This window comes from Aotus nancymaae, unplaced genomic scaffold (genome assembly GCF_030222135.1).
Source record: "Aotus nancymaae isolate 86718 unplaced genomic scaffold, 86718_ANA_hifiasm-v0.15.2.pri h1tg000006l, whole genome shotgun sequence".
Classification (NCBI taxonomy): Eukaryota; Metazoa; Chordata; class Mammalia; order Primates; family Aotidae; genus Aotus; species Aotus nancymaae.
The window spans coordinates 91,450,695-91,464,659 of NW_026988417.1; positions in this window are offsets into that span (position 1 = coordinate 91,450,695).

Sequence of the window (13,965 nt, forward strand, 5' to 3'; positions counted from 1 at the left end):
CATGTTATTCTTTTTACTGTTAGTCAATGTGTTGGGTTTGAAAATCGTAGCTCACTGAAATACTTTAAAAAATTTATTCTAGAGTGACACCAGCAAGATGATGAAATAAGACTTTCTGGTGTTCATCCCTCACAAGAAACATCGGTTTGGACAACTATTCCCACAGAAAAATACCATCACAAGAGTTAAAGAATGCAAGTGAGAGGTTATAGCATCTGGGTATAGCACAAAAATAAGAAAAGATGCCTTGAAGAAGGTAGGAAGGACAGTTTGACATTTCCTGTGTCACCCCCACCTCAAGCCTGGGCAGCACAACACTGAGAGACCCTCCACGCAAGGAAGTGAGCTCCGGACTGTGTCCTAGATCCCAGCACCAGGCCCACCCCAGGGAAGCCTGATGCCAGGCTGGCTCCCACAGCTCTAGCTGCTAGGCCAGCCCCTGCAGCTCAAGGCCCACTACCACAGACCCAGGGGCCAGTATCACTCCTGCAGACTCTGGCACTGGTCAGCCTCTATGAACCCAGGCTTGAGACCAGTTTCCACAGCCCCAGGCTCCAGCAGACCCAGTGTACTGTCACAAGATAGAGCCATTTATGACAAACCTACAGCTAACATTACAGTCAATGATAAAAATCTGAAAGATTTTCCTCTGAAATCAGGAACACGACAGGGAGACCCACTCTCTCTGCTTCTATTTCATACAGTACTGGAAATCCTAGCCAGAGAAATCGGGCAAGAAAAATAAATAAAAGGCATCCAGATTGGGAAAGAAAAAGTAAAACTGTCTCTGGCTACAGATGGCATGCTCTTTTGTTTAGAAAACCTGGCCAGGCATGTTGGCTCATGCTTGTAATGAGGCTGGAGAACAAGGATCAACTGAGCCCAGGAGTTCAAGAGCAGTCTAGGTTGCATAGTGAGACCCTGTCTTTATTAAAAAATAAATAAATAAAATTAGCCAGGCTTGGAGGCACATGTCTGTAGTCCCAGCTACTCAGGAAGCTGAGGTGGGAGGATTGTCTGAGCCCAGGAGATTGAGGCTGCAGTGAGCCATGATCACTCCACAGCACTCTGGCTTGGGTGGGTGACAGAATGAGACAGACAGAAAGAAAGAGAAAGGAAAGAAAACGGAAGGAAGGAAGGAAGGAAAGAAAGAAGGAAGGAAGGGAGGGAGGGAGGGAAAAAGAAAGAAAAGGAAAGGAAGAGAAAAAGAAAAAGAAAAGCCTAAACACACACACACACACACACACACACACACACACACACACACACACAAACTCTCAGAGCTAATAAACAAAGTCAGTATAGTTGAAGGATACAAAATCAACACACAAAAATCAGTAACGTTTCTGTGTACTAACAACAGACTATGAGAAAACAGCCCATTTACAATAGCATCAAAAATAACAGAATACTTCTTTGGAAAATGTGTTATCAAGAAAGTAAAAGAGTTGTACACTGAAAACTATAAAACAGACAGTGATTAAAGAAATTCAAGATGCAAATAAATGAAGTTATATCCTGTGTTTACAGATTGGAAGAATATTGTTCAACTATCCATACCACCCAAAGCAATCTACAGATTCACTGAAATTCCTATCAAAATTCCAAAGATATTTTTTAATTTAAGTTTTTATTTTTAAGTTACAGGGTACATGTGCAGGATGTGCAGGTTTGTTACATAGGTAAATGTGTGCCATGTTGGTTTGTTGCACCTATCCACCCACCACCTAGGTATTAAGTCAAGCATGTATTAGCTATTTTTCCTAATGTTCTCCCTCCCCCTATACCACCCCCTGACAGGCCCCAGTGTGTGTTGTTCCCCTACATGTGTCCATGTGTTCTCATTATTCAGCTCCCACTTATGAGTGAGAACATACGGTGTTTGGTTTTCTATTCCTATATTAGTTTGCTGAATAGAATGGCTTCCAGCTCCATCCATGTTGCTACAAAGGACATAATCTCTTTCCTTTTTATGGCTGCATAGTATTATGTGGTTTATATGTACCACATTTTCTTTATCCAGTCTATCATTGATGGGCATTTGGGTTGATTCCATGTTTCCAAAGACATTTTTCACAGAAATAGAAGAAACCCTAAAATTCTTATGGAACTACGAAAAAACCCCAGGTAGTCAAAGCAACCTGGAGCAAAAAGAATAAAGCTGAAACATCTCACTCCCTGACTTCAAAGTATACTACAAAGAGATAGTAATCAAAACAGCATGCTACTGGCATAAAAACAAACACATAGGCCAATGGAAGAGAATGGAGATCCCAGAAATAAATCCATGCATTTATAGTCAGTTGACCTTTGGCAAAGATAGTAAAAACACACAATGGGGAAAGGACCATCTCTTCAACAAGCAGTGCTGTGAAAACTAGGTATCCACATGCAGAAGAATAAAATTGAACCCTTATCTCACACCGTATACAAAAATCAACTAAAAGCAGATTAAAGACTTAAATGTAAGATCTGAAACTGTAAAATTACTAGAAACCAATATGGAGACAAAGCTTCTTGACACTGGTCTGGGAAAAGATTTTTTAGATATGGCTCCAACTGCACAGGAAACACAAGCAAAAAAGGACAAATGGGATTGCATCAAATGAAGAAAAAAGAAAAACTTCTGCATAGCTAAGGAAATGATCAACAGAGTGAAAAAATCATACAGAATTGAAGAAAATATTTGCAAACCACACATCTGATAAGAGGTTAATATAAAAAATATGTAAGTCATTCAAGCAATTCAAGAACAAGAAAACAATTCAATTTAAAAAATGGTCAAAAGACCTGAATAAATACTATGTTTTAAATGTGTCCCCCAAAATTCACATGTTGAAAACTTAATCCCCAGCACTGAGAGATGGGGCCCAATGGGAGGTGACTGGATATAATGATAGAGCCTCATGAATGAATTAATGTAGTTATCACGGGAGTGGGTCAGTTATCAAGAGAGCAGGATGCTATAAAAGTGAGCCTGGCCCTCTTGCTTTCTCAGTCTTGTGTGCTTGCTTTTGTCTTCTGCTGTTTCACTATAGATATTGCAGCGCAAAGCCCTCATTAAATGCCAGCACCACGCTCTTAGATTTGTCAGTCTACAGAACCATGAGCCAAGTAAACTCCTATTGTTTATAATTTACCCAGTCTGTGGTATTCTGTTGAAGCAACAGAGAATAGACTAAGACAATAGACATTTCTCAAAAGAAGACCTACAAATGGCCATCAGGTATTTGAAAAAATGCTTAGCATTATGAATAACCAATGAAATGCAATAGAAAAGCACGATAAAATATTGCCTCACACCTGTTAGAATGGCTATTATCAACAACAAGTGTTGGAAAGGATGTGGAGAAAACGGAGCTCTTGTATACTGCTGGTAGAAATGCAAATTAGTACAGCCATTTTAGAAAAACAGTATACAGTGTTCTTCAAAAATTAAAATTAAAGAAAATGTGGCACACCATGGAATACTATGCAGCCATAAAAAAGGATGAATTCATGTCCTTTGCAGGGACATGGATGAAGCTGGAAACCATAATTCTCAGCAAGCTAATACAAGAACAGAAAACCAAACACCACATGTTCTCACTCATAAGTAGGGGCTGAACAATGAGAACACATGGACACAGGAAGGGGAACATCACACACGGAGCCTGTCAGGGGCTGGAAGGCTAGGAGAGGAATAGCATTAGGAGAAATACTTAATGTAGTGGCAGGTTGATGGGTGCAGCAAAACCACCATGGCACATGTATACTATGTAACAAACCTGCACATTCTGCACATGTATCCCAGATACATGTTTTTAAAGTATAATTTTTAAAAATTAAAAATAGAACTACCACGTGATCCAGCAATTTTGCTTCTGGGTATATACCCAAATGAGATGAAATTAGTATATGAGAGAGATGTCTGCACTCCCATGCTTATTGCAGCACTATTCACAACGGCCAAGAGGTGGAAACTACCTAAGTGTCCATCAGCAGAAGACTGGATAAAGGAAGCATGGTATATACACAATGGAATATGATTCGGCCTTAAAAAAAAAAGAAAGAAATCTTACTATTTGTGATAAATAGGTGACAAGGGAAATAAGCCAGAAAGACAAATACTGCATAATCTCACTCCTATGCGGAATCTAAAAAAGCAAACTTTTTTTTAAGGAATGAAAACAAGTGATTATTAAAGCTGGAGACATACTGGTGATAATATGATTATCGCCAGCTTCTCCTGGAGAAGGTGTTTATTTACAGACAAAGACAATTTAATTACAACCAGGAACAGAGTCTGAAAGTCTGAGTTTCCCTTAGAACATGGCATTTTTTTTTCTTTTGAGAAGTGAGTCTTGAATTGTTTTTGTTTGTTGTTTTTTTTTAGCTTTTATCTTAGGGTTGGGGCACATTTGAAGGTTTGTTATATAGGTAAACTTGTGTCATGGGAGTGGGTTGTACAGATTATTTTGTCATCTAGGTACTGAGTCTAGTATCCAATAGTCATTTTTTCTGCTCCTCTGCCTCCTCCACCCTCAAGTAGGCGCCAGTGTCTGTTGCTCCTTTCTTTGTATTTATGGGTTCTCATCAGTTGGCTCCTACTCAGAAAGGAGAACATTCGGCATTTGGTTTTCTGTTCCTGTGTTAGTTTGCTAGGGCTAATGGCCTCCAGCTCCATTCTTGTTCCCACAAAGAACATGATCTCATTCAAAAAAGCAAATTTATAAAAGCAGAGAGTAGAACAATAGTTTCCAGGGTCAGGTGAAAGAGTGAGAAAGATGTTGGCCAAAGGGTACACAGTTTTGGTCAGACATTATGAATATGTTTTGGAGATCTATTGTATAGCATGATGATGATAATAGCAATGTATTGCATACTTGTAAATTGCTAAGAGTAGATCTCAAATGTCCTCAGCACAAAAAAAAGGCGTGAGAGGTGATAGATATGTTAATTAGCTTGACTTAAACATTTCATAATGTATACATATATCAAAATATCACATGGTATATAATTTTTATTTGTCAATTATACCTTTATAAAGCTAGGAGAAAAAAAATTTTCTAAATAGTGAGGCTGAACATTTTTTCATATTTTTATTTATTCTTGACATTCTTTTTCTGAGAACTGTCCATTTATGTCCTTTGTCCATTTTCTGATTGGTGAGTTCCTTCTTTCCTTATAAATTTGAAAGACCCTCCCTCTAGCTGCCATCTTGCATCCCCTCGTGTGTGTGCCTAATCTCAGCTGGTCCACCCGAGACCCTCTGAGCACCAACCCTAGTCCCCATAGTGGCCCATTATCTGCTCCAACAACATGAAAGAAACGATCATGAACCAGGAAAAACTCGCCAAACTGCAGGCACAAGTGTGCATTGGTGGGAAAGGAACTGCTCGCAGAACACCGCAGCCGATGATAAAAAACTTCAATTCTCCTTAAAGAAGTTAGGGGTATACAATATCTCTAGTATCGAAGAGGTGAATATGTTTACAGCCCAAGGAACAGTGATCCACTTTCACAACCCTAAATGTCAGGCATCACTGGCAGCGAACACTTTCACCAATACAGGTCATGCTGAGGCAAAGCAGCCGACAGATATGCTACCCAGCATCTTACCCCTTACCTTGGTTCAGACAGTCTGACGTGTTTAAAGAGACTGGCTGAAGCTCTGCCCAAACAACCTGTGGATGGAAAATCACCACTTGCTACTGGGAAGGATAATGATGATGTGGATAATGATAATTTTGATGAGGCTTCCAAGAATGAAGCAAGCCGAACTGAGTCGACTTCTGAAGAAATAAAACTTGAAGAAATTACTGGGAGCTGCTTATATTACAACTGCTTTTTAAGAAATTTTTGTTCATGGATCTGATAAAAACTAGATCTCTAATATTGTAAGCCCAAGCCCCTTGGACACGGCAGCTCTTCATTTTTTGCTTATACACAGTCATTCTTTTTAGCTAATTAAGCTGAATAAGACTGGGAATAAAGTTTGAAAATAAATTTCTCTGCCTAATAAAAGATAAATAAAAAGTAAAAATAAATCTGAAGGACCATTTATGTATTTTAACAATAATAGGCATTTTTTACATATATTGCAAAGATTTTCCCTGGTGTTTCATTTATGTTGTATTTTTTGTGTGTATGTTTAATCAATAGCAGTTTTCACATTAACTTTTTAAACTATGAACTAGAAATAAATGGATAAAAGTTGTATAACCTAAAATATTATTGTAGATGATTATTTTCAAGTGTTTAAAGGATGCTGAGGTATATTCTTTTCCACAATTTTTCTTTGGTTTGGTTTGATTTTTTAAATTTGATCTCAATTTAATAATACATACATTACACATGCATTTTAAAATTCTTTGTTTTTTTTTTTTTTTTTTTGATGGAGTCTCTCTCTGTCATCCAAGCTAGAGTGCAGTGGCACAATCTAGACTCACTACAACCTTCGCCTCCCAGGTTCAAGGGATTTTTGTACCTCAGCCTTCTGAGTAGCTGGGATTACAGACCTGTGCCACCTTGTCTGGCTAATTCTTTTGTATTTTTAGTAGAGACAAGGTTTCATCATGTTGCCAGGCTAGTCTCAAACTCCTGACTTCAGGTGATCTGCCTGCATCAGCCTCCCAAAGTGCTGGGATTACATGTGTGAGCTACTTTGCCCAGTCTAAAATTCTTTTTCTGTACTAGTCCACACTATCTTTCCTCATCAATAATCTATTATTAAGCAGCACTTTTCCGGTAGAATCAGTTTGCCCTTGGTTACAAATGCATAGAAGATTAAAAACTAAATTAAAGCTAGAGGAACCATTATCAGGATTCTTTTATTCAGCTAAAAATATGGGGGAAGATGTCCCTCCTCTCTTCAGTTAGAATCAGTGCTAAACTACCTAGTAACTTACCAGATTTATTTTAGTGACTCTTAGAGAAAATGCTATGTCTTCTTGATGTGACCTATTCCAACATTAAATTATTTTCATTCATATAAAAATCTCTCACGCAGCAATCTAAGCTGTTTTTTTTTTTCTTTTTTTTAAAACAGAATCTTCCTCTGTTGCCCAGGCTGGAGTGCAGTGGCATGATATTGGGTCACTGCAATCTCCGCCTTCCAGGTTCAAGCAATTCTTTTTTTTTTTTTTTTATTGCATTTTAGGTTTTGGGGTACATGTGAAGAACATGTAAGATTGTGGCATAGGTGTCAAGCGATTCTTGTGCCTCCGCCTCCCTAGTAGCTGAGATTACAGGCATGTGCCACTATGCCTGGCTAATTTTTTGTATTTTTATTAGAGATGGGGCTTTGCCATGTTAGCCAAGCTGGTCTCAAACTCCTGACCGCAAATGATCTGCCTGCCTCGGCCTCCCAAAGCGCTGGGATTACAGGTGTGAGTCACTGTGCCCAGCCTGTTTTTGCTTTTCTTTTTAAAGTTTTTATTTAACAATGACTTTCCTCAGGTTATTGTCCCTTCGACTTCTTGTCTCCAGCTTGAACAATTCCAACTCCATATGCAGTTTTCCTTATATTTATGTGCAGTTCAAGAACATATGAGAAACTAGAGACACTGAGGACCAAGCACATACACACATGCACATACATGGACACACGCAGTTCCTTATTTTAAAAATGTCTAAGTTCGACTCCAAATTTTCCATTTTAATTATGGTAAAATGTACTTTATTTTGCCTAAATAAAGACTAACTGCAATAAACCACATTTGCTTTTCATTTTAGTGAAAAATTTGAGTAAAGCCCAAAAGGGTCTTCTTACTGTAGAAGGCACCTGGGATTAGCTGTAGAGAGGAAGAGGTTGCAAGACCATGTTTGCTGTAAACATAGGTTTCTGGCCTTCCCTGAGCCCTCACTGTGCACGGAGCTCTGCTCTGAGCCTGAGCTTTGAGGAAGGAGCTTATCCTTTCCTGGAAAGATAGGGCAGACAGAACAAGAACCCATGCTAATAGAGAAGATGGGCACATCAACAATGACTTACTGGGTAGAGCTCGGTGCTTGGACAGTAGGATGGCAAACCACATGGGGCAGAGTTCATGAATTGGACCTAAAGAGGCTTTTGTGGCTTTTATGGCTACATTCTAGGTCAAGATACTGCAACCAAATAGCACTATCTTCTTCCATTAGGGCCTCTCTAACAAAAATACTTAGACTAGTAATTTATAAACAATAGAAACTTATTGCTTACAGTTCTGAAGGCTGGGAATTCTGAGACCAAGGCTCCAGCAGATTCGGTGTCCTGTGAGGGCCTCTTCCTTATAGATGATGCATTCCAGCTGTGTCTTCACGTGGCCGAAGGGGCAGAATAAGTTCCCTCTAGCCTCTTTTATAAGAGCACTAATCCCATTCATTGGCTCGGCCCTCATGACCTAATCATCTCCTAAAGCCCTCACCTCTTAATACTATTGTTTTGGTGATTAGCTTTCAATAATAGATTGTGGGTGAGAGGACACAAATGTTCAGACCCTAGCTTCCAGGTACAGAGGAAGCCCATCATATTCAGCCTCTCTGCAGATGGCCTTACCCATGGCCCAGATGCCTCTCCAGAATCTCTGAAAAATGGTTTCATTCCCCAGGTCCTTCCTCCTCCACCTCATCCATTCACCTACAGTACAGCTACCTGCCTTTCTAATTCCTACTGGTAGGAGCTTCAGTTGTGGGGCCCAGAGACTCTTTATGTGGAGCCAACTCATCTCAGGTGGGTCTTGGTGAAAATGAGACGGTGCCAATGTTAGCAGCAGTGATTCCATATGGATTTGCAGCAACTTGATTTTTGCCTCCTCAGAAGAAAGAATTCACTGGAGGGGCATAAGGCAAAATGAGAGACCAAGGCAAGTTTTAGAGCTGGAACCACAGAAAGTAAAGTATACTTGGAAGAGGGCCAAGCAGGCAACTTGAAAGATCCAAGTGCGCTTTCAGCCCTTCACTTGGTGATTTATACACTGGCATGGTTTCGGGGTTTGTGTCTCTTCTCCCTTGATTTTTCCTTGGGGCAAGCTGTCTGCATGTGGTGGCCTGCCAGCACGTAGGAGGGGCTACGTGTGCAGTGTGCTTACTGAACTTTTGTGCATGCTCATTTGAGGTGTTTTCCCCTTACCAGTTCATATGGTTTGGCTGTGTCCCCACCCAAATCTCATCTTGAATTGTAGTTCCCATAATCCCCATATGTCGTGGGAGGGAGCCGGTGGTAGGTAATTGAATCATGGGGGTGGTTACACCCATGCTGTTCTCAAGATAGTGAGTTCTTATACAATTCAAGGGCTTTCTAAGCATCTGGCTTTCCCCTGCCAGCACTTCTCTTTCCTGCCACCCTGTGAAGAAGGATGTGTTTGCTTCCCCTTCTGCCATGATTCTAAGTTTCCTGAGGCTTCCCAAGCCATGTAGAACTGTGAGTCAATAAAATCTCTTTTGTTTATAAATTACCCAGTCTTGGATATTTCTTCATAGCAGCATGAGAACAGACTAATGCACAGCTGAATGTTCTTAAAAGAAGGTCATATACCAGTTAAACACCACCATTTTGCCTCTTACTACACATGCTTGAGTCCACTCACCCAGCTCCTGAGATCTTAACACGAAGCCACTGATCACCAGCTCCAGGTGTTTTCTATCTATTGGGAGACTGCCTTTCTCTGGTGCCAGCTGTGTCCAATTATTATTTTAGAGCGACAGTTAACTACCTGAGCATCACCTGACGGTCACCTGACATTCCTTGTGGGGACCTTCTCCTGCCCTGCTCATGTCTGCCAAGCTACCTACTCTTACACCAGGGGTAACAGAACTAGGGCGTTTAGTGCCATTACATGCAATGACCTGTAAAAATTGGCAGAGCAACTGCACATATGTCCTGTATCCTCTTTTATCCCTAAAGTATATTTTCTCTGAGATCTCCCAACCTACTATCCACTCCCCAAGAAGGTGCTCTAGAACCACGAAACACTCAAATCACCTAGTTTTAAAAACTATCCAGATGAGTAGTGCTGCCTCATGATATGAACCAGTCAAATCTCCAAGATGTCAGACTTCTGAGTCCAGAGTCTCAGCCAACACGTGAGAGCTCCTTGGTAAACTAACATTTTGACATTGTTTCAGATTAATATTTTTAAATTATTCTAGAATTTTCAGCTTCATATCTGAGGGAGATAACAAATGCTCTGGCAGATTGGTGGAGCAGGAGGACCTGGAGGCTGGGACTCAGCATCTCCTCTGTTGACCCAGCAATTCTTCCCTGGCCACACCTCACTAAGGGAAACAAAAGCTTAGGGTTAATTATACTCATCTTCCTTAGACCGTAGTTGACCAACTATTTTTATTCAAGGGTGCCTCTTAGAGGTTCTAATTCTCAATCTAAGTGGCTATATAAGAACTTTATTCCTTTGAACCACATACAGTATTTTCCCTGAAAGGAATCTGGTGAGTGTAATTTTCACCTGCCATTATATTTCCAATGGATTCTTAATGTGTGTGCACGCATGCACACAAACAATCAGGACTCCTGGAAATTGCCAGAATAGTCCATGTCTTGATCTAATGTTGCATGGACAGACTTTCACATGGGTCACTTATTGTCCTAGTACCTTTTTAGTTAGCTTGGTGCAAACAAAATGCAAAACTAAAACAATTCACCTCCTAAACAGCTCAGAGCAATTTACAGAATGCCTCATAACAGACTGCTCTCAATTTAAAATTTTTTTTCTTTTTCAAGACAGGGTATTGTTCTGTCACCCAGGCTGGAATGCAGTGACACCATTATGGCTCACAGCTACCTCAAACTCCTGGGATCCTGCAATCCTCCCTCCTCAACCTCCTGCCACCTGCCACTGTGCCTGGCTATTTTTTTGTTTTGATTTGTTTTGGTAGAGACAGGACCTTGCTTTGTTACCTAGGCTGGTCTCTCCTGGGCTGAAATGATCCTCCTGCCTCAGCCTCCCAAGATGTTGGGATTGTAGGCATGAGTCACTGTGCCCAGCCCTACCCTCAAATTATATCACATAGGCAGGAAGTGTCTGATAGCAGGTGGCATAGGCTCTGTGGGACTGTTTTCTTTTAGGAAACAATCTCTCATCATCAACATGCTTGAGGCCCCAGGGAAGGTCTTTGTTGCTTTAACTTGGGCACTCTGTGTTTGTCCAGCTGCACTGATGTTTCATGGCGTGGGTGAGTCAGTGGGGAAGGGAAAGGCAGCAGCCATGGGAGGCAAGCCAAGGCATCCTTTTAGGATCTGGAACCTCTGGAAAGAACTGAAAAGAGCAATGGGTGTCCTGCCTTTTCATCTCCCTATCCACTGGATTCACTTGATAGTAGTAGCAGCAAAAGAGCCATCCAGTCAGTAGGGTCCGCCCTGGTCTGCAGGAAAAAAAAGAAGGCTTTATAAGCCCCATTTCGTCAAGAGATGGATTTGGTATTTCACTTATCCAGACCTCCAGGTTCAAATGAAGGACAGACATCCCCATGGATGTCTAAGCAGACATTTATCCTGACAGCTGTGGGGGGCAGATTTCTGGACTTTATGGCTCAGGCTTTTTCAAAAGCAAACAAACACCACAAGAGAAGTCCTCGTTACTTAAATAGAGTCAAGAATTCCTAGTTCAGGCAAATCTGCCAGGGTCCTAATTGGGGATCAGTCAGGTGAATTCAGCCAGTGATTTGTTTGGTACACACAATGTTTTATTTTTTATTTAGTTATTTTTTAATCAGCAACTTCTGCTCAAAGCAACAATACTGGAGGTAAGGTTTCAGGATTTGGGTTGAGGCTCACAAGTGTTTTCTGAGCACTCCGGATAGACAGGCTTTCTGATAGGCCAGTCTTTCAGTCAGTCACTCTAGCCCTGCCCAATGGCCTTGAAATAAATTGCAGCGCTAAATAGCAGAGGGCCTTGCCTTCTGAGTGTTATGCCTCTCCCCTCCAGAGTGGAGACACGGAGGCTTAGAGCAAGATTAGGAGAATCTGTGTTGGCAACAGATAAAGGGATCAATGGAAGAAGGAGCAGCTGAGGCCTGAGGAAATTTACATACGCCTGCTAGAAGTAGGAGCTCAGAGCCGCAGAAGGGACAGGAAGAAACCAGACCAAAGGAAAACATCTGTGATGAACTGTGAGGACCAGTGAGCTGCAGAGGTTGGAGCAGGCAGACCTCCCCACCTACAGAACAATCAAGCAGCTGCCAAAGCAAACCTTTCTGCAGTTGGGATTTCTTTTATTGTCATTCTTCCCTTCCCAGGGCTGCTCAGCCTTTGAAGTAATCCTCAGTGTGAAAAGCTAGGAGGATGTGCACATAAGAGGCCCTTTGAAAAAGCCTTAGGGAAAGTAGCCAAGCTCGGGAGGGAGCAATTGCAAAGTGACTAGGACAAGGAAGCAGGGAAGGATTGTGGGGAGACCAGACGGGTGGCTTAAAACCCTTGGCATGGCAAGCCTTCTTTAAGTGGCAAGCCAGATGGCCCAGCCTAGTGGGCCTCAGCCAGCGCTTGGGCTCATGGTCCTTTTTCAGCATGAAATTCATTCCTGTGACTGCAAGGGAGCCGAACAGTACAGCAATCTTAATGACTGTATTGCAAACCACAAAGGATCTATGTTCATGAATAAGCAATAATCAGATGAAAGCATATGACCTTTACCAAATAAAGAAGCAAAGAGCACAAAATCTAATGAGTAATGTGTAGGCAGCAGATAGTGATGTGGAAGCTGATGTTCATCCCCTGGACCATTCCTGTCAGGCCCAGAGACGTGGTGCTTACATTTGCTCCAGCAGAGACTTGCTAGAAGCAGAACAGAGATGCAAAGAAAAAAACCACCTTAGCTTTTTAGGGAAAACGCTAAGAGCTCTGGCATATAACTGGAGAGATTACAGGAGTATGTGAATATACAGAGCAGGTATCTCATCTGCTCTGCGATCATGACCAATAAAGAGCTCTGAGCCTATAACCACTGATTCCACAGAAATATGAACTACCATCAGAGATTACTACAAACAACTATATGCACAAAAACCTGTAAACCTGGAAGAAATGGATAAATTCCTGGACAGTTGCACCCTCCCAACGCTAAACAAGGAAAAGTCGAAACCCTGAATAAACCAATAACAAGGGCTGAAGTTGAGGCAGCAATTAATAGCTTATCAATAAAAAAAAGCCCAGGTCCAGATGGGTTCACAGCCGAATTCTACCAGACATACAAAGAGGAGCTGGTACCACTCCTTCTGAAACTATTCCAAACAATCCAAAAAGAGGGAATCCTCCCAGATCATTTTATGAGACCAACATCATCCTGATACCAAAACCCGGCAGAGACTCAACAAGAAAAGAGAACATCAGGCCAATATCCATGATGAACATAGATGCAAAAATCTTCAATAAAATACTGGCAAATCAGTTGCAACAGCACATCAAAAAGCTTATCCATCATGATCAAGTAGGATTCATCCCAGGGATGCAAGGCTGGTTCAACATATGCAAGTCTATAAACATAATCCAACACATAAACAGAACCAAAGACAAAAACCATATGATTATCTCAATAGATGCAGAGAAGGCCTTTGACAAAATTCAACAGCCCTTTATGCTAAAAACTCTCAATAAACTAGGAATCAACGGAATGCATCTCAAAATAATAAAAGCTATTTATGACAAACCCACAGCCAACATCATACTGAATGGGCAAAAACTGAAAGCATTCCCTTTGAAATCTGGCACTAGACAAGGATGCCCTCTCTCACCGCTCCTATTCAATATAGTATTGGATGTTCTAGCCAGAGCAATCAGGCAAGAAAAAGAAATAAAGGGTATTCAATTAGGAAAGGAGGAAGTCAAATTGTCTCTATTTGCAGATGACATGATTGTATATTTAGAAGACCCCATCATCTCAGCCCAAAATCTCCTGAAACTAATAAGAAACTTCAGCAAAGTCTCAGGATACAAAATCAATGTGTAGAAATCACAAGCATTCCTATACACCAACAACAGACTTAAAGAAAGCCAAA